Source organism: Rhinichthys klamathensis, unplaced genomic scaffold (assembly GCF_029890125.1).
Source record: "Rhinichthys klamathensis goyatoka isolate OS25496 unplaced genomic scaffold, OSU_Roscu_1.1 h1tg000081l_1, whole genome shotgun sequence".
Lineage (NCBI taxonomy): Eukaryota > Metazoa > Chordata > Actinopteri > Cypriniformes > Leuciscidae > Rhinichthys > Rhinichthys klamathensis.
In genome coordinates this window covers 299019-322267 of record NW_026606623.1, presented here as the reverse complement: position 1 = coordinate 322267, position 23249 = coordinate 299019, and the positions used below count along the sequence as shown (strand labels likewise).

The following is a 23249-nucleotide window of genomic DNA, read 5'->3' as shown; positions in this document are numbered from 1 at the left end:
AACACCTTTCCAATGTAGACTCAAGTATGGCCAATATGGCAAGCATGGCATCATGCAATGATGCAGTGGATGGCCAATGCTGAAGACACTGGAGAGCTTACTCAAAACCGGTTCAGCATTCATAAAATAAAAATGTAAAAAGTAGGAGATTTATGACATCTGCAATTCAAATAGGTTAAAACTAGTTCAATTCTTAAACACTTTCACACTGTTTTTGCAGTAGGCTTGCAGCGGTAGTCGGTGTTGTGGTGGTTTTTTATAGAAATAAAAACCATTTAGTGAACAGTTGGACAACAGACGCTAGTCACGCTACAATTATAAACTGAAAGGGCCTGCTTTGCTCAATACAGCACGCTGCAGAGTCGCAGCACAGTGCAGCAGGAGTTAAGATTTCACTTATCACGTGAGATGAGCAACTAGAACACGACTGACAAGATGATGGCGAAGGATTTTGTGCGCAATAGATCCTGGTCGTCATTGACAAATATCTTATCTTGTAAAATGTACGGACAGTACAGTCACTCCCTGAGTGTGATCGTGAAGCTAAAGTGAAAAGCGAGACACTACAACACTACATGAATTCGGACACTACATCCATCAGCGTCAGGTCACGGCCATTTACAACTCCTCTACCGTGGCCTCATTGGATAGTAAAGTGTCCATTAATGCACAGTCCAGAATCTTGAAGTAGTAGGATATCCGGGTACATTTCACCTACCGATTTTTTTTAATTATTTTTTAAAGAAAAAATATATAATTTTGAATGAGTGATTCATTGACTCACTCATAAAAGACTCACTTGTTTAATTACTGTATGAATCAGCATTTCTGAATGAATCTCTTGAATAAATGATTCAATGACCTCAATGACTCAAACCTACTAAAAGAATGAAAACAGAACCAGAATCATTCAATTGCTTTTGACTCTCTACTGTTTGCCTGACACCCAGAAATCCATGGTGAATAAGGAAGCCAAGATGGACAACTGGGTTGGGGGCTTTGTCTACATGAATCAATGTTACTTCATAGTCCCACTGCACATTAGCATGAATGACATGCAAACAACCACATGAATTTCACACAGCGTCTGTGCAGAAGGTAAAGGAGCATCCTTGATCTTAATACCCAATTCCTAAATTAAGCTTGGCAAAATAGTATGCGCACCAAGATTAGCAAAGCAGTATGGTTTCGCGCAAAGATTAAGAGCCTTTTTCGTTAAAGCTGCTCTGGATGACAGCTGTGAGGGTGGACAGATGGTGCGCTGGCCTGTAGGGGAGAAGCCAGCGAGACTGTGTCAGGACAGGGTTACTTGGTCACCACCAGTGAGAAACCATAAGACCAAAAAGCCTATAGCTACAGCGCGGCAGGACCCAGCGGCCATGATTAGCATTTAATGACGCTTGCATACTGAGAACACTACTCTCGGAGACAAATATGGTTACATAGACTTTGAGACTGCTAAATACGGTTACAATTACCGTTTGGTAAGAAATAAAAACGTTTTGTTTTAAGTCAAAGAAAGTTTGAATAAGTCTAGGACTATTTTGATCAAATTTCTCAGACCTTTTTCTGGTACACGTACTGGTTAGATTAAACTGGGAAGGGTCATAGCATTTGCAAATTGCTGTCCAATTGATAGTTTAACTGCTTTTTTAGTTCTCATTTGTAAGTCGCTTTGGATAAAAGCGTCTGCTAAATTAATACATGTAAATATTGCTAAGAAAAATCCAGATAAATATTGCAACAAAAAAAAAAACTAATACTTACTGCTAATATATGAGGAGTATTTTTATTCAACAAGTGCAAAAGGAGGAGGGTTAAGTATGTCTAGGATGTTTAAAAAAAAAAAAAAAAATTAGCCTATACTGATATAAAAGGTTCTCAGTTAAAATTCTTGAGATTTGATCGTATGTGTGCACTTTTCCACTGTATAAATGTGGTTAGCAGGAGTCTGAAGCTCTTGCTCCCTTCATTCGCTTGAGGCTACAATTTGGCTAACAGACTTGGTGAACTGCAGGTCGATTTAATGCTGCTAGATTCTCTCTGAAAACAGACAATGATTACACTATTACACAACACTCCACTTCTAATCTGCACATTTAAACTACAAATTAAATTTCAGGGCATTTTCTGAACTGTTTAATAGATATACTCCCCAACACCTTACCAGCAAACCCACTACAATAAGATAAAAGGAAAAGACTAAAGAAAATTCCTTACATTCCTAACGTACTACAGCAGGACCATAATAATCAGATATTACTTAAATTTACACTATAGTAGTGACTGATTACCATATTCATGCACATTTTAATTTGCATCCCTGCTGAAAAAACCCCTCTAAAATCCGACTAAGCTGGTTGGCTGGTCTTAGCTGGTCTCCAAGGCTTGTCAGCTGGTTTATCAGGCTGGTTTTAGAAAGGTTTTGACCACTTTTTTAAAGCTGATCTTAAACCAGCCAAGACAAGCTAAACAGCGTTAGAGGGCTTTTTCTTCAGCAGGGCAAATGGGGCAAAAGGAATAAATAAAAAAAACAGCAAAAGTGCAATAGTAATACTATACAATTTGGTGGCACTAAGAGGTAAATAAACCATGCAAGCCAATACAGGCTTCTGCTTTATCTAACATAAACTGAATAAGATTAAACGAGTTCAATCTACACCAGTCTACAACTTCAGTCTCTGGTGATCCGATCGATTGCAAGTGGTCAGACCTACACAGTGTCCAAAATGTTTTGTGATCCAAACCATAGTGTACACTACTGCACCCTGAATGACGCAGCCAAGAAAAAAGCACAGCACAGGATAGCCCACTCATCTGTCAATCAACTATTGCGCTAAAACAATGATTTTAAAATTTTCCATTTACATGTAGCTTAACACTAGAACGGCCACGGCGGTCATTTTGACCGTTTTGAATTTTATATCTGCAATAACTTTGTTGAAAAAATAAATAAAATCCTGCTGGTACCTGACTTTTCCTAAAAGTGTCTGTATTTTCATTTAAAATGTTTTTAATATAAATTACACATAAGGCAAAAAAATAAATGAACATATTTACCTATTTCGGCCATAGACGGTCATATTGATTGACCGCACTGAATTTCGCAGTGTTCTTTTGTTACATTTCTCGCGGTTGACCTTTGTCTATTAGGAAATAATCAGAAGATTCAATTGCAAAATGACAGATATGTTTATTGAGAGCTGGTCAGATGCTGGGAGAGTTAAGGTGTGTAAATGTCCGGTATGAAGCCCTTGGCAGCACAGGGACGCTGGCGCTGCGTGAAGAACCAGGAGTGCTGAACACGGGATGACACACGGAAAACATAGACAGGCAGGGAACAAACACGCAGGAAAAATCCACAACGATCTGACAAAGACTAGGTGACAACAGTAACACTAAAAAGGGTCGAATGCTGATCAGTTGCAGCTGGCGCGTTGATCAGAGCGGGCGTGCTGATCAGCGGCAATGATCAGCGACCACACACACACACACACACACACACACACGACGAAAAAGGAGACAGCGAATTCATAAACCGTGACATTGTCTCTCTCATTGTCAAAAGAATATCTAAATAAGATACTTTTAGTTGTTATTATCTTGTTCTGAGTTATGTTGAATGGATATGGAAATATAGCTAGGCCTGTCTGTTGTGAATATGCGATAATTACGGGCTACTGATATTATTATTTATAAATATATAATTAAACTTTTTTAAATGTACAGTTTGGTGTTGTTTTGTTTTTAAAAGATATCATAATACAATAAATGCATTAATCTCTCAATTGGGTATTTATCATTAAAGATATAGAGATTGCAATCTAACGGTCAAAATGACCGCTTGTGGCAGTTCTAGTAGTTATGGAATTCTGGGACTTCTAGTGTTAAAAAGGAAATAACCCTCCAATTTGAGAACTATGAAAAAGACCATACGTGTACCGCTATTTTAATCCATCACTTATGTTCCGAACGAACTGTTTGCGCAACCTGATGCTCGAAACAAAATACAGACATCCCAAGTCTTCCGGAAGTTCCGGGAGTCTCCCGCATATTGATAGCGGCTCCCTGATGGCCGCAAATTAGTTCAAACTCCCGGAATCTAGTACAGCGCACAAGCAAAAGCTTTGATGGGCGTTCCTCAAGTTTACCGCTATGGGCCAGCGAGCCAGCGGCCAGTCTAGAACAGAGGACCTGCAAGAGACTTCCCCACCGGCTCCATATGCTCTACTTCTATTGGATAGTCGCGTTCAATGGAATTCATTTGCATAAAGATGGGTGTCGGACAGCTTTTTGACGCGCAGCATTTTTCCAAATGAAGCGCCGCCTTCCCGGGATGCTTTGCGGGCGCGTTAAAGTCGCGTGACGTCACCCATAGGAATAAAGCAGAGCGCGGCGCGACAGAAGTATCGCATGGACAAGTGGATCCGCACCCAGAGAGACCTTGCGTGTGTGTGCGCCTCATGAAGCGCATGTAAGACAGAGAGCATCATTGGCCTGTTTCAACCAATCACCAGTAAACGCTCCCCGTGACGTAAGCAGACCAACTAATCGATAATGACATTCGTTGACAACGATTTTCATAATCGATTATTATCGATTTTATCGATTAGTTGTTGCAGCCCTAATCACCATACATCATGTGTAGCACACACACATCTGAAGTTTAGCTTATATAGAAATTCAGGTGTATATTGAACAAGAACTGTCAAACTATCAAAAACCAGAGACCCCATTTGTGAGAAAATTCAATCCCAAGTGGTCACAGAAGACACATTTGGGACATATGCTACTACCAGGGTCTTCATTTTTCAATCAGGAATGGCATCTTACATTGTGTAATAACCAGACGCACGATACGATAAGATTCCAGCGACAAGCAATTTGTCTGTCCACACCAGACGTGACAGAATCAATCAAAAACCACAGCCAATCAGAACAAATAAAGCACAAACATTATCTGAGATTATCACTGCCATACTTTGTGTTGTTATTTGAGCATTGACATTGCAGAAAAATAGAAACAGAAATAGAAGTGCATTTTTGACATGCATATTTATTAGCAAAGTGTAAAGGACATAGGACATAATTTGATAGTTGGACATTTATAGACAAATAAGGCAGTGTGGACCATAAAACTGCCATGAAATGAAAATTCAACCTATTTTCTAAACATTATTAAATTGTGTAATAAGTTTCAGCCATACTTTTTTTTTTGAGTTCGTAATTTAATCAAAAATGTCATAACTCAATCTTCCATTGAAATGACAGACTTCTCTTTGGTGACGTATGCCAGACTTCTCCAATCATTTAGTTGGCTTAAACTAGGGATGGGCATTTTTCAAAAATAATGCTTTCGAATATTCGGGCTCATAGAAATCGAATATTCGAATATTCGTTTAGCCTATTTAAATGACATTTAACGAAAAAGACGTTATTTTTTAAGTACATTTTTCAAAAAGTTTGTCACCATTTCTTAACAAGCTTACGATTAGGCAATACACAACAAGCTTACAATATATGTTAAAGTTTTCTTTTAGTTGAAAACATTAAACAGTTGGCCTATGTGTAAACAAAATATAAATAACAAAAGGATTTAAGCTCAAGCAGCGCGAGCGGAAAAAAAACGCCTAATAAAGCAGAGTAGCAGAGTGCGCCAGATATCGAACAGAACGTACACACACACTCGAGTCAGCATGATTATTATCGTGTATACTGTTTCACGTTTATGTTGAGAAAAACAATAATGTCCACATGCAGGGGCGCCGCCAGCCATTTATGCTCGAGTGAGAAAACGCGCTGCACTGACAGACGATTCAGAGACACAAACGGTCACGGTGTTATATCTAACAGCACTTTGCGTTTTCTGTTCTTAAACCTGTCTCTCTCAATGAAACTTAAGGGAAGTATATGTCTAAAAAAAAATATTTTGCTATTAGATAAGTTATCATCTCTCGGATCATGCGCGCTACAGCTGCGCTTACCTGCAGTCGTAGTGATGGACAGCTGTCTTTCCTCAGTCGCCTGCTGTTTGGATTTCATGTGATTTCTCATTGTGTTGATGATATTATAACCCAGCTTAATTAATTCATTTGATCAAAAGTAATTCCCTTCTGTAAGATCATTTAGTAACATTTTCAACTAGTAGTCTAATTCCAAACTTCGCGAGGCAGACGACGACGACGACATTATGTGATCAAATACAAACAACTTGTTAAACACGCACCACAGCGCCACCCAGAGGATTTAGTTATAACTGCGAGTTAGTGCTTGGGATTTATCAGGGATTCACTGCATTTACGGCCAGCAAAGCATTTAGGCTACGGCTTCATAAATTCGATAAAATTCGAATAGTATTTTATTTTTCGAATAATAATTACAGATCGAAAATTCAAAAATTCGAATATTCATGCACATCCCTAGCTTAAACCCCACCCCTTTTTTAAACCGACTGCAGGCTAGCATTCAGATCTGCCTCCATCCAATCAACACCTGATAGAACCAAGTCCCCACCTCACTAAACTGTTCCATTTGGATGTAATTCACAATCACAATGCAAAAAAAAATAAAAAAAATGATGTGCCGCTACTTCCGTTACATCGTGACTTTAAAGCTGATGATACGGAGTCAGGGCCACTGTGTTGCCGAGTGAGGTTGCTTGGGCACTTTCCATTGAGAATAGGGCTGGGTATCGATTCAGATGTTCCAATTTGATTCGATTTCGATTCGCAAGCTCTCAATTCGATTTCAATTCTAAATTCCATTTTTATTCCCTATTTGATTCTCGCTTCGACTCAATGAATACAGATTTATATACAAATCCTATATTTAGAAAACAGAACAGAGAACATAAGTTTACAATTTAATTAATAAAAATAAATTAAGAGCCACAAACCTGTATATTAAACTTTTTATTTTAGGTACACTTGTTGGGTACAGTAAAACAGAAGCCAACACTATATTTCAAATGCATACAATGAATAGACAGGATTTTCGCATGCCTTGATCAAACACGATCAGGTTATTTTATGTTAAACATAAAACAAACATAAAATCTCACAGCATTAGGCTAGCTGTAACATGGAGGCTGCAAGCCTATTAACAGTGTAGGAAAACTAATACTGGCTTTTGGGTGATAGGTAAATAAATGGGGGGAAAAAACGATTCGTGGCCTTTGAGAATCGATTTTGAATCGACCACATTTAAAAAAAGAAGAAAAAAAACGATTATTCGAAAAATAGATTTTTGTGCAAAGCCATAAATGAGAATGAGCAACAAATTTCTATCTGGATACTTTAGATCGGCCGTGGGCCCAGTGTCTTAACCTGGTTGCCCATTGACTGCAACATTGCTCAAAAGTTGCCCTGTGTATCATCTGCATAAGGGACAGATTCAAATGAGTAATGCTTCATATTCTCAAAGGTAAATACCTCTCTGTGAAAAGCAAAAACAGAGTCTGAACATTTACACATGCAAATCCTATTTTTCCAGGAGAAACCAGCACTTTTTTTTGACAAGCAACCTGCTTGTTTGCTTCCAATTTATGCAAAACAAGCATTTGGGTTTTTGGTCAAAACTATTCCTATGAATTCAAGGTTATATCACATTCAAAAACAGGTTAAACTGCGACTATTATAAACTTACAAAAAAAAACATTGGTTTAGAAGTTTGTCAGTGATAAATTACACTCAATTCAGTGAGGTAACCCAGGCAACAAGACAACCAATAAAGAAAAAGCATGACCCGCTCCGGTTAAAGGGCAGGATTTCCGCTGTGGCCAGTGGGGTTTATAAAATCCTCCTGCACATTTATCAAAATCACCTTTAATTATGAATTGCAAAGGAAATGCAAACCACAAACTAACATACACAGACCTGAAAGAGAGGATACGGTACTATATCAAAGAGCAAGCAAGCAAACGAGCAAGACATCGAAAAGAATTCACACAAACCCCATTCACAGACAAACAAGCACTATAAACTTCTCACCATACAGATCTTAGACATACAGAGAGACCATCCAGCTCAAAACAAATTAAAGACCATTACATCTACCCAAAGACTGCAGCAATGATTACAGGTTGCATTCTGCGTGTAGGTGTCCACAGAGAAAATTCCCAGAGTCCCAACTCACTTGTACACAAACTTTAATACAGTTCCTTACCTTCAAAAGAACACAAACAACACTAGGTTTAACACTGCCAGACAACAACATTGATTTATACAATGGTCTGTCTGAATACATGATTCTGATTGGCTGGAAGATGTGCAATTAAACCATTTAATGCACAGGTAAGTTCCAAGTCAGTTTAATCATTGAAGCACATACACACGTCACTAGCACACAAGAGAGCAGAGATCGCAACTTTTAGTAATAAAATAGCTTTGCAACATTTCTCAGCAACAAGGTGGTTACATTGCTATTTTTAAGTAATTAAACTCACAGCTTCATTGTTAATAGAGAGAGACACTGAACAGACGCATTAACTGAAAATTTTAGTTTCAATGAACTCAATTTTAAAGCAACCAGGTTAAGGGCCCTTTCACACCTACCTTGTTTGGTCCGGACTTTCAGACTTTTCAGTTTGGTCCGAATCAAAATTACAGGTGTGAAACCTCCCCCGGACCAGACGAAATTTGGTCCGACGAAAAGAGGTAGTCTCGGTCCGGATCAAACTGAACAAAGGTTTGGTTCGTTTCTAGTGTGAAAGCATTTCTGTATTGTTCGGACTTTCAGACCCTTTTACAGGAAGTTCTGGTGGTTCCCGCATAGCCGAAAAACAGAAGGTGGCAGGAAAAATTAGCCGTGGTAGCACATGGGGAGAGTAGGAGACGAGGTTTTTAATTGAAGTATGGTCTGATGACATAAGAAGTCAACTTGCAGTCTTCTCCTCCTTTCCTGCCGGCGACGATAAAATGTTCGCACGACGAGGACGTTCATTTGGCGAATTTGAACTAGCCTTGTGTATAGTTGGTTCTGCAGGTAATTATGCCATAAAAATAACAATATAGTTGCAACGATATGCGTCTGTTCATTCATGTTGTCAAAGTTACCCGCCGAATTGACAACACGCTGACGTCAGACGCACGTCCATTTACAAAACCAATCAATGTCAAGACGCAGCCCACATAGATGACGACGACAGGACGCAAGTAGGCCTATGTCACGTAAAGTTCTTTAGTGCGCTCGCATAATTGCAGTGTGAAACCAAACCAAAACTTTCTGAAAGTATACAATGCATCAAAACGTGAACTTTGGTTCGGACCTTGGTGCGGACTTTCAAGTGTGAAAACGCCCTAAGTTAAACCAACAATATCTTTTTACAGTGTACGCTGTCAAAATTAATGTCCAGCTTCCAACACTACGGCCAATGGCCATAATTTAAAAAAAAAATGCTAAATGTCGGCCGAAAAATATGCTTTGGCAGATTTTCGTTGTTTCAAAACCAACATGAGAATAATTTGTTTATTAGTGTGTCGCCAACAGAACTCCAAGTTGTAAATGCCTACAGTTATCTTTGATCAAAAGACAGTAGGTTGCTAGCTTCAGTCACCTCTGGGCATACCACAACTACAGCCAAGCCTGTGATACAGAATACTAAGAACATCTGCCAAATACGAGAATGGGACAGATATTGAAAAAGCAAGACACTAAAATTGCATCAGAAGAAACAATCAAATAATTGTTTCCCATTAACTCTCTCACAAACTCACTTTCACTTAATTGACTAATGTAGCAGGTAAATTCCACTCATGCTTTGTAACATCTATACTGTGAAAATAATCATCGCCAAAAGCAAATGTCTTATTAGACTACTTAGATTACATGAACATGAGTGATGCTTGCCTATGCAAAACTTGACGCCACAATGGTCAGGTGTGTATTTTTTTTAGCATGTTGCTACGTGGTTCCTTCCTACAACAGTGTCCAGTCTCTATAAAATTCTTACGCATTTTATCCACCAGGAGAAAATCTATAGGTTAGACTGCTTAAAGGAACAGTTAACTCAAATGAAAATGGTCATTATTTAGCCTACTCACTGGTGTCATATTAAACCCATGCGACAATATGGGGAATTTTTTAACTACATGTCTAAAGTTTTCTTCCATGCAATTACAGGTAATGGGGACTAGAGTTGTTAAGCTTCATAAAGAATGCAAATGCGCTAAATGTGCAATACATCACAAATCTCTTGAAGCCATTAAACAACAACAACATTATTCTTTGAGTGAATATTTTGCATGAATTGGCTGAGCTGGTTCACAAAATCAGGCTTAGCAATTCATTCACAAAATAAACTACTCGAGTTCTCAAATTAAACTCAATTGCTCAATGAAATTATCAGTGAATAACGACTTAAATTTTGTCTTGTTTCACATGCAATGTTCCATATTCTTATGAAATTTTTGCATGACTACTTTTTGTCTCGATTAATTGTAACAACATGGAACAAAACAGCCAGAACAAGCTCAAATTCCTCCAGAAGAAAGAAAGTTTGGAATATTTGGGTGTACCATTCCTTTAAAGCAATAACAAACCTCTCCTCAAGACGCACAATTTAATGTATCAGTCATGTCGGTAAAACAACATTCTCAAGCATGGGGAACAGTAAATGCATACTTTAGCAAACTCAACTATACATATTCAATCAACCAATCCCATTCAAATCAATCTACTGGGCTGTCTTACTCCTCAAATAGATTTCCAGGGTCTCCCATTTTATAATAGGATGATCTTGTAAAAGCACAATTGATTATAAGCACAATAACATTGTGATTCATTCTTAGCAGAATCAGAAAGGTCTTAAATATTTAAGCCTAACCAACATTTCAGATCTGTGTAAAACAAGATGGTATGTGCATTGCACAACAGTTATCTTACCTTGAACGCCCCTCAGGTTTCAGAGTCTCCTGTTCTCCCTCATCTGAAGAGCGTGCAAATAATTTCCACTGTAAATAGTGTTTGAATTTGTGTCCGGCTCTTCTCCCGTAGATTAAACCAGTGAGCTCAGGAGATCACAGACTCTATCCGAACACCTGTGGAGAAAAAAGAAGCCAGAGTCAGACCACAAATCAACACATAACCACAGAAGATCTGAAGATAGTGGTAGATGTCTGGTGGTGGAAGAGGTTGTTGTGCGATTTACTTATTTGAACATTTATTCTTATGTGTCAGGTAGAACTGGTTGCACAGAGATTATGTATAGCTCATAAAAACGAGGATGAGATTTCATGGTAAGTGCAGGAATGAAGGCAAAACCGGGAAGTTATTTTTGTAAGCGAGAATCCAAATAATGCCAATGCAGTTCTGCATTACTCGGCAGCAAGAAACCAAGATTCAATAAAGAAAAACCAAGCTGTTCTCAAATATCACAGTATGTAATATTTCAGAAACCCCTAAACAAGTTTAGAGTTGGGCTTCACTTGCTGCACAGTGACCTGGGACAAATACCGGGCATTATTGCTGAATGCTGTGATGAGGCGAAGCCAAAACGAATAGAACGCTTGCCAGAATAAACCCAAGAAACACAAGAACTTCCCCCCTTTCCAATCGTTCTAACGAACTTCACCACATGCTAATTCTTGACAAAACCAAACCTATGCGGCAGCAATTACATGACTCACTTTGTGGATAGGTACAACAAGGATTCCATTCTCTAAACACACACACACACACACACTGACTAGTTCAAGAAACAGGGGAAGATTTCCCTGAAGTTTACTATGGGTTAGTCTACACAACTGGCAAAGTCAAGGTTCAGATGAGAGGAAAACAAGCATTGCATTATCACGCTGTTATAGGCTAGTTCTTTTGAGTGTCGTAGAGTGTTTCAAGTAAAAAAAAATAATAATAATAATCTGTGTGCTTTTACGCTTGACTACAAAAACAAAAATTACACTTAATTCCTTAATATCTCAATTGTGGTCGTATCCCAAGTCTCAGCAAGTTCACAACACTATATGAAGACCAGACTTTAATGTTCATAGCTAATGCACTAAAAGTCACTTTAGTTCAAACCACAGTAACCAAAGGTTGTAATACCAATAAATAAAGCATTTAAGGTTCTATATTCATGCTTGGCAAACCACACCCAGCAAACATGGGCTTTCCTTTTGAATAATGTCACAAATATGCAGAGTATGAGAGTTCCTCAACTGTGACAACCTTATCAAGCACGAAACCAAAACTTCCTGAGGTCATATACACTTTGACAATCTTCTGAATAAGATGTAATCCCAAAACACCTTGGTTGTTTATGTGTTTGCCCGTTTGATATACACCCTGTTGAGTGCAGGCCTGGGCAGAGTTAACTAGCCTCTCTCGAGTAACCCAACACAGATACCTGCACACAGAGGAAGCTAATAGACAACAAAACACCGTTTATATCTGCAGTCGAGTGGTGTATCACGTTCAGCTGGATATACGGTTTCAAAACGAGGGTTTTAGCAACATTGTAAGAAAGTAAATAGGGTTTGATGTAACAATGGGGAGCTGTAAAAACACGCAGCGGCGGCCTCACGAACTTCCTTGTAACCTGGTGGATTCTCTGAAGAGGACAAAAAGACCGAGGAAAGTTGGAGAAGCAAAGGAGTTTACAAGAGGAACACGAGTGCTGTTAACGAATAAAAATGGTGCATACGGAAATACATGCCTTAAAATTAATTGTTGAGATTTGTTGCGATTAAACCTAGGTATGAGAGTGGGACAAACCGCGGGGTGGGAAAAACAAGCTTCCTTTAGCATCTCCAGCCATAATGGTATTTGCAAGAAAGTTATACGTGTCTTACTATGAATGCATATTGATAAAGGGAAATAAATACAACACAGTCAATGTAAATTAATAGCACTTAGTCTATTTAAATGTGATGTTTTAAATCCTATAATCTTAAATAAGGCATTCTTTGGGGTTTCCCCAAGTATATTTCAATGGGAGCAAGGCCAATCGAGCATGGAAGAAAAGTAGGAACGAAAGCAAAACAAATCTTACCCATGTTGAGCACGGTAACAGCAAATATTCCACACAAAGCACTTTTCCCATAGCATTTGCAAGTGATAAAAAAAAAAATCAGGGCTCCGCGAATTCCATTCCCACTGAAAAAAAGTGAAGTTATTCCACAAGCGAGCGCGTTCCCTTCATTATAATCCTAGAGGTATCCCATTTTCCAAAGAAAAATTCAAGAGCACGGATGCCCGAGCCTTCTCGCTAACAAAGGGCTCCGACCATCCAAGGTAAACCCCAAAGAATCGGTGAAGGAAAAAAAAATCTCAGCTCCAGACTACAAATGGCCAAACGGCTGATCCAAGACGTCCCAAACTTGTGCAGCCCTTTTTCTCTCTCAAAGAAGTTGTTCCTGTTTCGCCAAAGCTTGGGGGAGGGGAGCTGTTTTATCAAGCTCCTGGCCAAAGAGAGCGAGAGAGAGAGAGCTTAAAATCCTGCTGGCTCTTGTATGCAAGAGATCCACTAGAATAAACGGTTTAAATCAAGTCTGCTGTGTGTTTGGAGAGCGAGCGATATCTGTTTTAAAAAAATAGCAGTGGTTTAAATAATAACCGCAGCTGGCTGCACTAAACACAAAGATATTATATGAGAATCAACGTCAGTCCTTATAGACAATATATCGGACCACTTGTAGGGCTATGCTTTCCTTGTTAATCGACATTAATTGTTTTAGATGCAAAAAGGATACTCTATTTCCTTTATCCTTTGGACTGCTTTCCTTGTACAGTGGTTGGGAAAAGCCGCTATATTTTAATGGTGAAAAGTGTGCGGTTGGAAAAACACAGAGGGGTGTCCGATTCCGCGCGACGGGGCTTCAGGAGCGATTCACTCTCCCCAAAACGTGCTAGTCACAGCCTTTCCTTGTGAAACAGACGTGATTAAAATAGCTCACGGCACTAACATGGCTTCCCCCATCAGAAATCAGCGAGTGCCGCTGATGTGCGCTCGACTCCCCCCGCTATGATCCGGCCAGATGGTTTAGTCCATATTGTAATAAGTAGCAATTCTAGGTCAGGTTGACTTTCTATTGAATGTAGTGACTGACGGCGGACGAGCGACTGTGCACCGAGTCAACCGCTATGATTTGTCGTTCAGATATAGGTAGGTAATGGTCAAACAAAGCAAGGAAGAGCTCACTAGGACACGGCGAATCGTGGTGTACTGCTGTTTTATTGAGAGTGAGACTGAGACATGAAAGAAGGTGTCAAAACATGACATTTTAGTCACATTTCCAGTCATTTAATTGACGCATGATGCTAGATATGGGACGAATCTAATAAAAAAAATGCTGCATTGTCGTGTTTATATATATATATAAGAATAAGAAAAAGAAAAGAACCAATTACATATGGACTGGTCTGAAACCGTGTATGAGTGGAGTAAAGTGTTCTATAATCACTCAGTTTTAGATTAACTTCCGGATTTACATTTCTCGCCAAACACACATTAGAGAGAGAAACCCTGCTCTTGAGTGATCATTAAGCATCAAAAACCACCAGCACTTCAGATGAGATCACACAACTTCCATGTGTTTACTGTAATATAATAACAAAACTTATCCTGTCTGGACAGTATCCTCACATCTCAATATGCATACTTCCCTACTATTTCAAATGCGTATGATGAGAACATTCATAACAATATAGGCAAACAATTCCTGGATGAAGTGCATCCATGCGTTGAAAGTACAGCATAAACAAAATCCATACAACCACTTGAATAAGTACACTACTAAATACTTTACAACTCAATTATTGTATAATTATTTTGTTGTTTTCCTTTTTATATTTTTTTATTTTGGGGTATGACATGTTCTTGACAGGTTTTACCAAAACACACATAGACACAAATGGTAGATATAGTATTACGAAATCGGCATTATACAACAGAAAAAAAAAATCAGTTCATGTGAAATGTGTAACACATTCGCACTAGAATATACCACAGGTCCAACAATCTTTCCCAAAATCTTTTGCTGATCCTCTGTTTAAATGTCATTTGGAGAGACATAATCCTAATATCACCCCGTTCCACTGAGACACTCCGACAACAAACTCTTATAGTGCCAAAACAAGAGAGCAGCAGTCAGAATACAAAAGGATTTCATAAGTATAAGCTGAGCGCAATAGCAGAAATATATTTACTTATTTAAAGGCACACCGCGGAACTTTTGGCCACTAGTGGCGCTCGACCAGTAACTTTCACGTCTAGCGTCCCTAGAGGCCACAAGCTCCGCAGCACTGTCGCAAAAGTCAACAAACAGTCAACCGGTCAGCCCATAGACAGTGGGTCAGCCTCCCGTGTCTTTAGATTGTGTGCAGTGTTTGAGGCGGGCAGCCTTGCCGCGCTCGATTCCCTTATGGTGTGTTCACACCGAACGCGAATTTAATTATTTGCGCGAGTAGATTACATACAAAGTCAATGCAAAGACGCGAATAGACGCATCATTCGCGCCGGGCGTTGCGAATGACGCGAATTGGGCGACGCGTTTGCCGCGAATGTCTTCCGCGCAAGTTGAAAAATTTGAACTCGAGCGAATGTTCAAGCGTCTAACTAAACGCGATAGACGCGTATTTGACGCTCTATTCGCGTTCGGTGTGAACACACCATTACACTGCACACGTCTGCGGCGCATTACGGCTGCGACACGGCTACCGGAGCTGATCGCGGCCATTCTAGTCAATGCGTGTGTTTACACCGGCCGCGAAGCGGCGCGTTTCAGAAGCTTCCCAGAAGTGAGTTGGCACTGTGTGAAGGACGGAATAAAACCGTGTCGCAGCCGTAATGCGCCGCAGACGTGTGCAGTGTAAATGAGGGGTTATAGCAGTCTGCTGAGAGAGAGCGAGCGGGGCGAGCCCCGTGGGGCTTAGTGCTAACATGTCTGTGAGTGAATGTGGGCGCGGGACGGTGGGCACATTTCTACTGCACTAAAAACACCGTCGGCCTGAGCTGACTGTAACTTATGTGTGTTGGTTTCGTTTTACAGAAACCGTGGGACATGTTGTGTGTAGTGTTTGTGGGCACTGAGTCGTGGGCACGTTCACTACATTTAATGTACATTTGACATGAGTCGACTATTTGTGCGAGCCCTGCACTGTGGCGGGCTGTGTTTGTGTGTAGAAATGAACAATGGGCTGTGGGCATTTTATTACACTCATAACACCATCGGCTGTGGCCGGAATACCAGAAAATACAACACTACTTATATGATTTATCTGGGTCACCTTGGAAACGGCATTTGTGTGCAGGCAAGCGTCAGCATCGGTCGGGCACCCCTCCTCCTCCTGTAGCTCACGCCAGCGAGCGAACGCTGGACCAATGGTGATCCTCGTCCTGGCTTTACATTTGTCACTATGCTTTTTCTTTTTCTTTTTTGTGTCCTCTGACAAAACCTTTGCCTTCTTCCTTGTAGCTGTTGGTTCGGCCATGACGAAAACATACAGACGGCAATCAAACGCGAGTTGAGCACTCACGTCAGAATCTGAGGAAGTTGTGGGTGGTGGGGGAAGTGACGTATGCCGTAAAGCGGTTGAATTTTGTAGTTCTTTTTGTGCTCGGGTTCCTACCCGAAACCCGAAGTTACATAGTGCTAGTAAAAGCCATACAGACACCTTCAGGCTACGGCAGACGTGTCATTCAACCTATTGTAAGTCGATGTACCATCTCAATGGGTTTTGGTAATATATTATAAAGGTTGAAAAGTTCCACAGTGTGCCTTTAAACAACAAGAAATTGCTATTTATTCAAGCCTGAAATGGAGAGCGAGAAGGGACAAAAATGCATTTCTTTTAATTTTGACGACAACAAAACAACTAGTGTGAGTGAGAGCTCAGAGTTGACAGAATCTGTTGTTCACACTAGAATATTAAATGCTGAGGAAGAGGTGAGACTCGTGGGATTAAATGCATTTGCTGGCAATCTAATCCTGAACCGTCACTACCACCAACAAACCCAAGCGATTACACCGCCCCGTTTGGGGGGGCTGGCTAAAAACAACAGCACCAGATTCTCCTTCCATCCTGGGGTGTGCTCAATTCCCCGTGATGTTAGCAATTGCTTTCTCGCTTTTTACCCACTGCTGAGTCCCGAACTGGGTCCCCCCAGGTAACAAAGGAGAGGAAAACCGATGATCTGTTGCCTTTTCCTCCAGCAGTGATACGTACAAACAGTGCTTCCCTGCTGATCGAAAGGAAATGTATTAACTCTCTTCCAGGAGAGAAAAAACATGAAAGTGGAGTATGAAGCTTTTACCTTGCTGTTCTATGAAGGAGAGAACAGGGACAGATGACACTGTTTACATACTTTAATGTGCTCGACTGAGCTTTCCTGTTTTGGTATCATTGATTTACTATCTGTTGAACACTAAAGAAGATATTTTGAAGAATGTTGGCAACCAGACAGTTGATGGTAGCCATTGACTTCCATTGTATTTTTTTTTTTCTCTCCATACTATGGAAGTCAATGGGGTCCATCAACTGGTTCTTCAAATTCTTCAAAACATCTTCTTTCGAGTTCAACAGAAGAACAAAACTCATACGGGTTGAGACAACATAAGGGTGAGTAAATTATGACAGAATTTTTATTTTGGGTGAACTATCTCTTTAACGGTTTAATTAAATTGCTCAGAAAGTTATAGTGCCCCTTGTGGCAGTGACATGTCACATCAAGCATGTCTAGCTAGAAGCATTCATGTTCATGTAACTCTTTTGGACCCATAGACAGTATAAGAAATGGACAGAGCCATCTCATTGGAACTCAGTTGAGACAGTTGAAGCCCATTTTTAGCGATTTCTGAGCACTTCTGTTCCTGACGCGCAGACTCAAACCGACTCAAACTAAGCTTGATGACGTGAGCAACCTGTCTGACAGACGTTAATCTTCTAGTAGCTGTGCGTGAAAATTGCCAACGTTAATCTTGCAGAGACGGGGAACTTGAGCAAAGAGTTCTTTGGCGTGAGTGAGCAGGAGTAAGTATTCCGTTGCTTTTATGGACTCATTATCTATGGGCTTCTCCCTTGACGGGACGTCCCCCCGATTGCCCGCGAGCTTCTCCTCCTGTCTGTACGGTAATTTCTGTACAGCGCGACAGAGAGTCGAGTGGTTATGACGCAATCGTTAGCCTATTTTTACTAAAACTGTTTCTACGGGGCCATAATGTAACATAGAAGGTAATGGAGCACTTTATACATTGTCGTGTTTCTTTAGAAATAAATAATGGACAAATGGAGTCTTTAAACGCCTCAGATGTAAAGTTATTCGCTGTCAAAGTGACGCCAAAATGAATGGGAGTCAATGGAAATGCTAACGCAAGTGAAGTTCTGCTACAACATGGCGGCACCCGGCCGGCTTCAACTTCCGGTCGATGGATTACCCCCTTGTTTGGACCTTACTGTTGATTTGACACCAGTTTTGTTAGATGCTCTAATAATGAAGACGATTGGGATGAAGATGTGTTGGAAACATATGCCCTTGAAGCCATATGTCACAGGTGTGTTTAACCATCAAGTGTTCCCAGGTGACATCTGGTTGAATGAAAGAGCACAAACATCACCAGGGCACAGATCGCTGTCTTGATCCAACTGTCAAATATTAACTCTGTAAGGCCTGGTATATGAAATAATAATTTAAAAAAAATCAAATATTTTTCAATGGAACAGTTTATTGAACCTTTAGTTAAAATCGAAACATATTTTAACATGGTTTTTCTATAAATAAATAAAATGCATATATAGTCAACTAAACCAAAGTTGCTAAGTGTTCATCTTGAAATAGTACTAACAATACAAAAGTTATTTGTACATTTACTTTATAAAAATGAGGTAAAAAAATTCACAGTAAAAAGACGTGAACATCAACCTGTTGGTGGACGTTTAAATTTATACTAAAAGGCCTTTACTTTCTTTAAAAAAAAATATAAACTATCAATCAGACAACAGAAGGCATATAAGATTGTGTAAAACAGGCCTTCGAAATTTGTGTATCAGAACAGGCTTTATAGGGTTAAATTTTTTATTCGAGAGAGTGATGTGAGAGAAATTTACAATCCACAAGGCAAAATGAGTCATAAACGATTTATGAAACAGTAATAATGTAAAAGGTAACATACAAAAATGTCAAAAATTATGACAACTGGCCCCTATATTTATTTTTTCTACACTATTTTGTTTTCCCTCAGGGTCAAATATCAACTACAACTCCTTCAGTCGCATTAAAACGCACAAATGTGTTTTGAAAAGAACAATTAACATGTCATCAACATGCCACTTAATACCAAACAATTTAATCAAGCACCATAATTTATTCGATAATAGCATATCAAAGCTCTGAATTAAAACGAGAGTTATCAAAATGAATTTAATTGTTGTTAACAAAATTAAATAATACATTTACTTAACTTGGGCATGTTTTTTAAAAACTATTAATTAGAGAAGAAGTGAAATGCTTGAGTGATCATGTGTGCAATGGTTTATTTTATTTTTCCAGTGCTGCCAGTGTGAGAGAGCTATGATCTCTCTTCAACTTTTGGCTGAAGTTTGAAGGAAAGATTTTTTGGCCGCAGTCATATCCGCCTCGACAGGACAGAAGATCTTTCGACTCTGCACAAACGTCACAGCAAAACAAACTTCCTTTGCTGGGCCCGCACTCCTCCTTTTTAATTTATTTCTACGATTTTGGCAGCATGCATAGCTTAGTTGCACCATCCATCCTTGCTTTTCCCTCTCTCTCTCTCTCCGTTCCTCTAATGTTTATTTCCTTCTTGCCACTCTACCCTCCTTCTCCCTTCAACCTCTATCTCATTCGTCTCTGTGTTGCACACTCTGTCACTGTAATAGGAAACATTTCTCTCTATCCCTGGTAAACAGCTTCAGTTTCACACAAAGAGAGTCAAGAGCAACACCAGCTTGCTACATAAATGCCTCGCGTGCTTCCTATACAACGTAAATAAGAGGTTGGAGCCATGGTGCAGTGGTTAGCGACAGGTTGAGTCAGTGCTCAGTCGCTGCAGGTTCGATTCTGACAAGTCGGTTCACTCGGCTGCCATCTTGGCAGTTCATTTCTATGTAGAAAATAGTCATTCAAGTATATCTTCTACTTGATTCGGGAAAGACCAAAATCTTCAAATACACTAGCATCCTACAATTTATGGTTAGTAAGATATAGGGCCCTATCTTGCACCCAGCGCAATTGACTTTGTACACCGACGCATGTATCATTCCTATTTTGCACCCGCGCAAAGCGCGATTTTCCCTCCACAGAAGCACGTCGCTAAACTAGGAAATGAACTTGCGCTCCCTGGGCGGTTCAGCGCAAAAAAAGGAGGCGTGTTCCGGCGCAAACAATCCCTTTTGCTATTTTGCTGTTCCATAAAATAATTGAGCCACTGACCAGAAAAAAACTAGTCTAAAGTCAGTGGCGCGTTGTTCAATATGCTATTTTAAGGGCGCATGCTTGGCCATAATCAATGTAGCGTGTGCACAACGCGCATACACTTTGATTCTCTCATCTAAGCAGCAGTTTTCATTTTTGCAAATCATACATTATTACGATAGATAGATAGATAGATAGATAGATAGATAGATAGATAGATAGATAGATAGATAGATAGATAGATAGATAGATAGACAATTTATTATAAAAGCATACATGTAGCTTACACATTTACCCAAATTATCATACGCCTGTTTAACAGAAGTTAAATTGGGTGGGTTTCTCCATCCCCATGTCACTTCTCTGTGTTTTACGGCCCTGACGAGAACGTTGCTCTCCTCGGCTGTGAACCGCTACTGGCGCGCGCCTGGCTAATCCGCCGTAATAATAGGAATCCGCTTTAGAACACGCTGATTAGTTTATTTCACGTTACGCCCAAACCACATATGAATAATGAAGCTACTTCAGACCAACCCCTTTTAGATTTGCGCCTGGCGCAAGAGTAATTTATCCCGCCGGGAAAATAGCAACAGCGCCCAAGACCCGCCCACAAAGTTACTTGTGCTTTGTGCTTGACACTTGCGTTTTAGATCGTTAAAATAGGGCCCAAAATGTTTTAGAAAGAAGTCTCACCAAGCTGCATTTATTTAATCAGAATTACTGTAAAACATATGATTTTTAAATATTATTACAATTTAAAATAACTGCTCTTTTTTGCTTACATTTCGAATTATCAATGACATTGATAACATTTTTTTCCACAATTCTTTGATAAGTTTATCCAAAATAGAAAATAGACCGTCTTTACTGTCACTTTTGATCAATTTAATGCATAATTGTTGATCAAAGAAAAAAAGCTAAATAAATACCCTTAAAAAAAGACTGACCCCACTTTTGAACAGTAATGTATGTTTACCAAGATAATATTTCAATACATATTTTTTTTCATATCTGCAATAAATTACACTTAAAAAAACTATTTCCAGGTAATGTACATGTGTGTTTTAGGCCATGTTTACACCTGGTATTAAGATGCGTTTTGGTCGATCAGACCACAAGTGGACAACCCTAAATATAGGTGTAAACTGGGTCTAAAACGTTTTGAGCTTGTCAAAAACGCATTCGACCGGATTGCTTTCGTAGTTGTCACAGGGGCGGTTGCTGGCAAACAGGCGAAGAAGACGAAGGTATTCCAACACAAAGTTTTAATAACAATGAACCAACTGACAGGCGAACTTAAATACACACAGATGATTAACTAAACAGTGAACAGCTGTGATGATTGTTAGTGTCCATGGTGCCAGATGAGTGGCGGGAAATGAGAACAAGGAACACGAGACAGAAATGACAACAAACTAAAAGTCCTAGAACTGAATACAATTGAACATAATGCTCATGTGGTCAAATGCATTCGAACAGCCACAAAGGCCATCTACTATCCTCCTACTGACCTAATACGTAAACATGCGAAGCGCGCTAGCTAGACAGATTTAAACTTTGTCGGCTGAAGACCCAAATTTGGTTTGAAGACAAAAAACATACCAAGCACAATGTTCTCTCACCATTCGTGAATTCTAACACACACTCGCGGCGTTCAGCGTCTTCTTGTGGCTGTCAGAGCAGAAACGAAACTGTATGTTCTCTGTCGTCTCCTAGCGTGTTCATATGTAAATTGCGTGAGCTTATTTTGTCCATTAGATCGAAAGATCTTTAAAACACATTAATTTACGTGCCCATAGATCCTCCACTTGAAGAAATCAGGACAGAAGTGGTTAAAAGTGGACTAAAGAAACGGGTTAAAACACCAGGTGTAAACAGGAATGTGTGTAAACGGGTACTTGTGATTCGATCGACCAAGACGTATCTTAATGTATCAGGGCCTTAGAGTAAAGAAGCTTCTATTTTTACAGCCACAATATTGTGCAGATGCCACCATGATTTTGTTATTTCTTTGTGTTTTCCACTTAAACATTCTCTGTGGAAGATGTGTCCTTATCCCATACATTTTCTTAAGTAATGCAGTTTTTTCTAATGAGGCAGAATTCCCCCAAAAAGTTCCACATAAACTATACATTAGTTAATGGTATTATAGGGAATACATGTTAATCATTGGCCCTGCACCAAATGATGCCCTCAGCCCATGCAGTCTCATCCAAGCCATTCGAACACATTCATAGACAAGATGTCTTGTTTTTAGATATAGCAGTTGTAATTCTGTAGTTCTAGTGAATATCCAAACAGCCATTGCATTCCAGCACCCACACATGTCTCTCTTGGGCTTTGCCTGAGCCATGAGATGTTATCTTCAACATAAATGGATGTGCTTGTCCCACACTAGAAGGTGAGGACTGGACCACCAAGGCTGTGTTGATGGGGGGTTTACACATGTCATCTGTTCAGGCAGGTATCCAGTCATTATGTGGCTGTAGTTTGCACGCCAACCCCTATGCTACATTTCAGATGCAGGTGTCCCTGTTTTCTGCAATCTACCTTTAGAGATACAAATACCTCAACACATGACACTCGAGAGTTTCTATGGACACAAATAAACATCTAAGCACAATAAACATTTACACAAACTGCATCTTTTCGCTTCCCTCTCACGTTAACCATTGTCTCTCATTGTGTGCCTCAGAGGGTGTTTACTGTTATGTAGCTGTAGCGGTTTGTGGTTGTCAGGGTGGCTGAGGAGGCCATTGTGGCGTTTGCTAAACAGACTGAGGTTTTCTTCAGTCAACAACACATTTATTTCCACATCTTTTCTCTCAGTCAGCAACATGAGATCCGTTTAAAGAGCTTTAGTGTTTTTACTAGGTGTCTC

General features: G+C 39.7%; 1 protein-coding gene across 3 annotated transcripts in view; it reads right to left on the bottom strand.

Moving 5' to 3' along the window:
• Positions 1–23249, bottom strand: part of bcl9 (BCL9 transcription coactivator) — a 127003-nt gene that overhangs the window by 47755 nt on the left and 55999 nt on the right. For 2 of the 3 annotated variants that reach the window (XM_056251319.1, XM_056251317.1), the window contains exon 3: positions 10882–11036. The gene's annotated coding sequence lies outside the window, so the exon portion shown is untranslated. Of the gene's footprint in view, positions 1–10881; positions 11037–12988; positions 13453–23249 lie in introns of those variants that run through there. The other variant, XM_056251318.1, reaches the window with a different exon arrangement.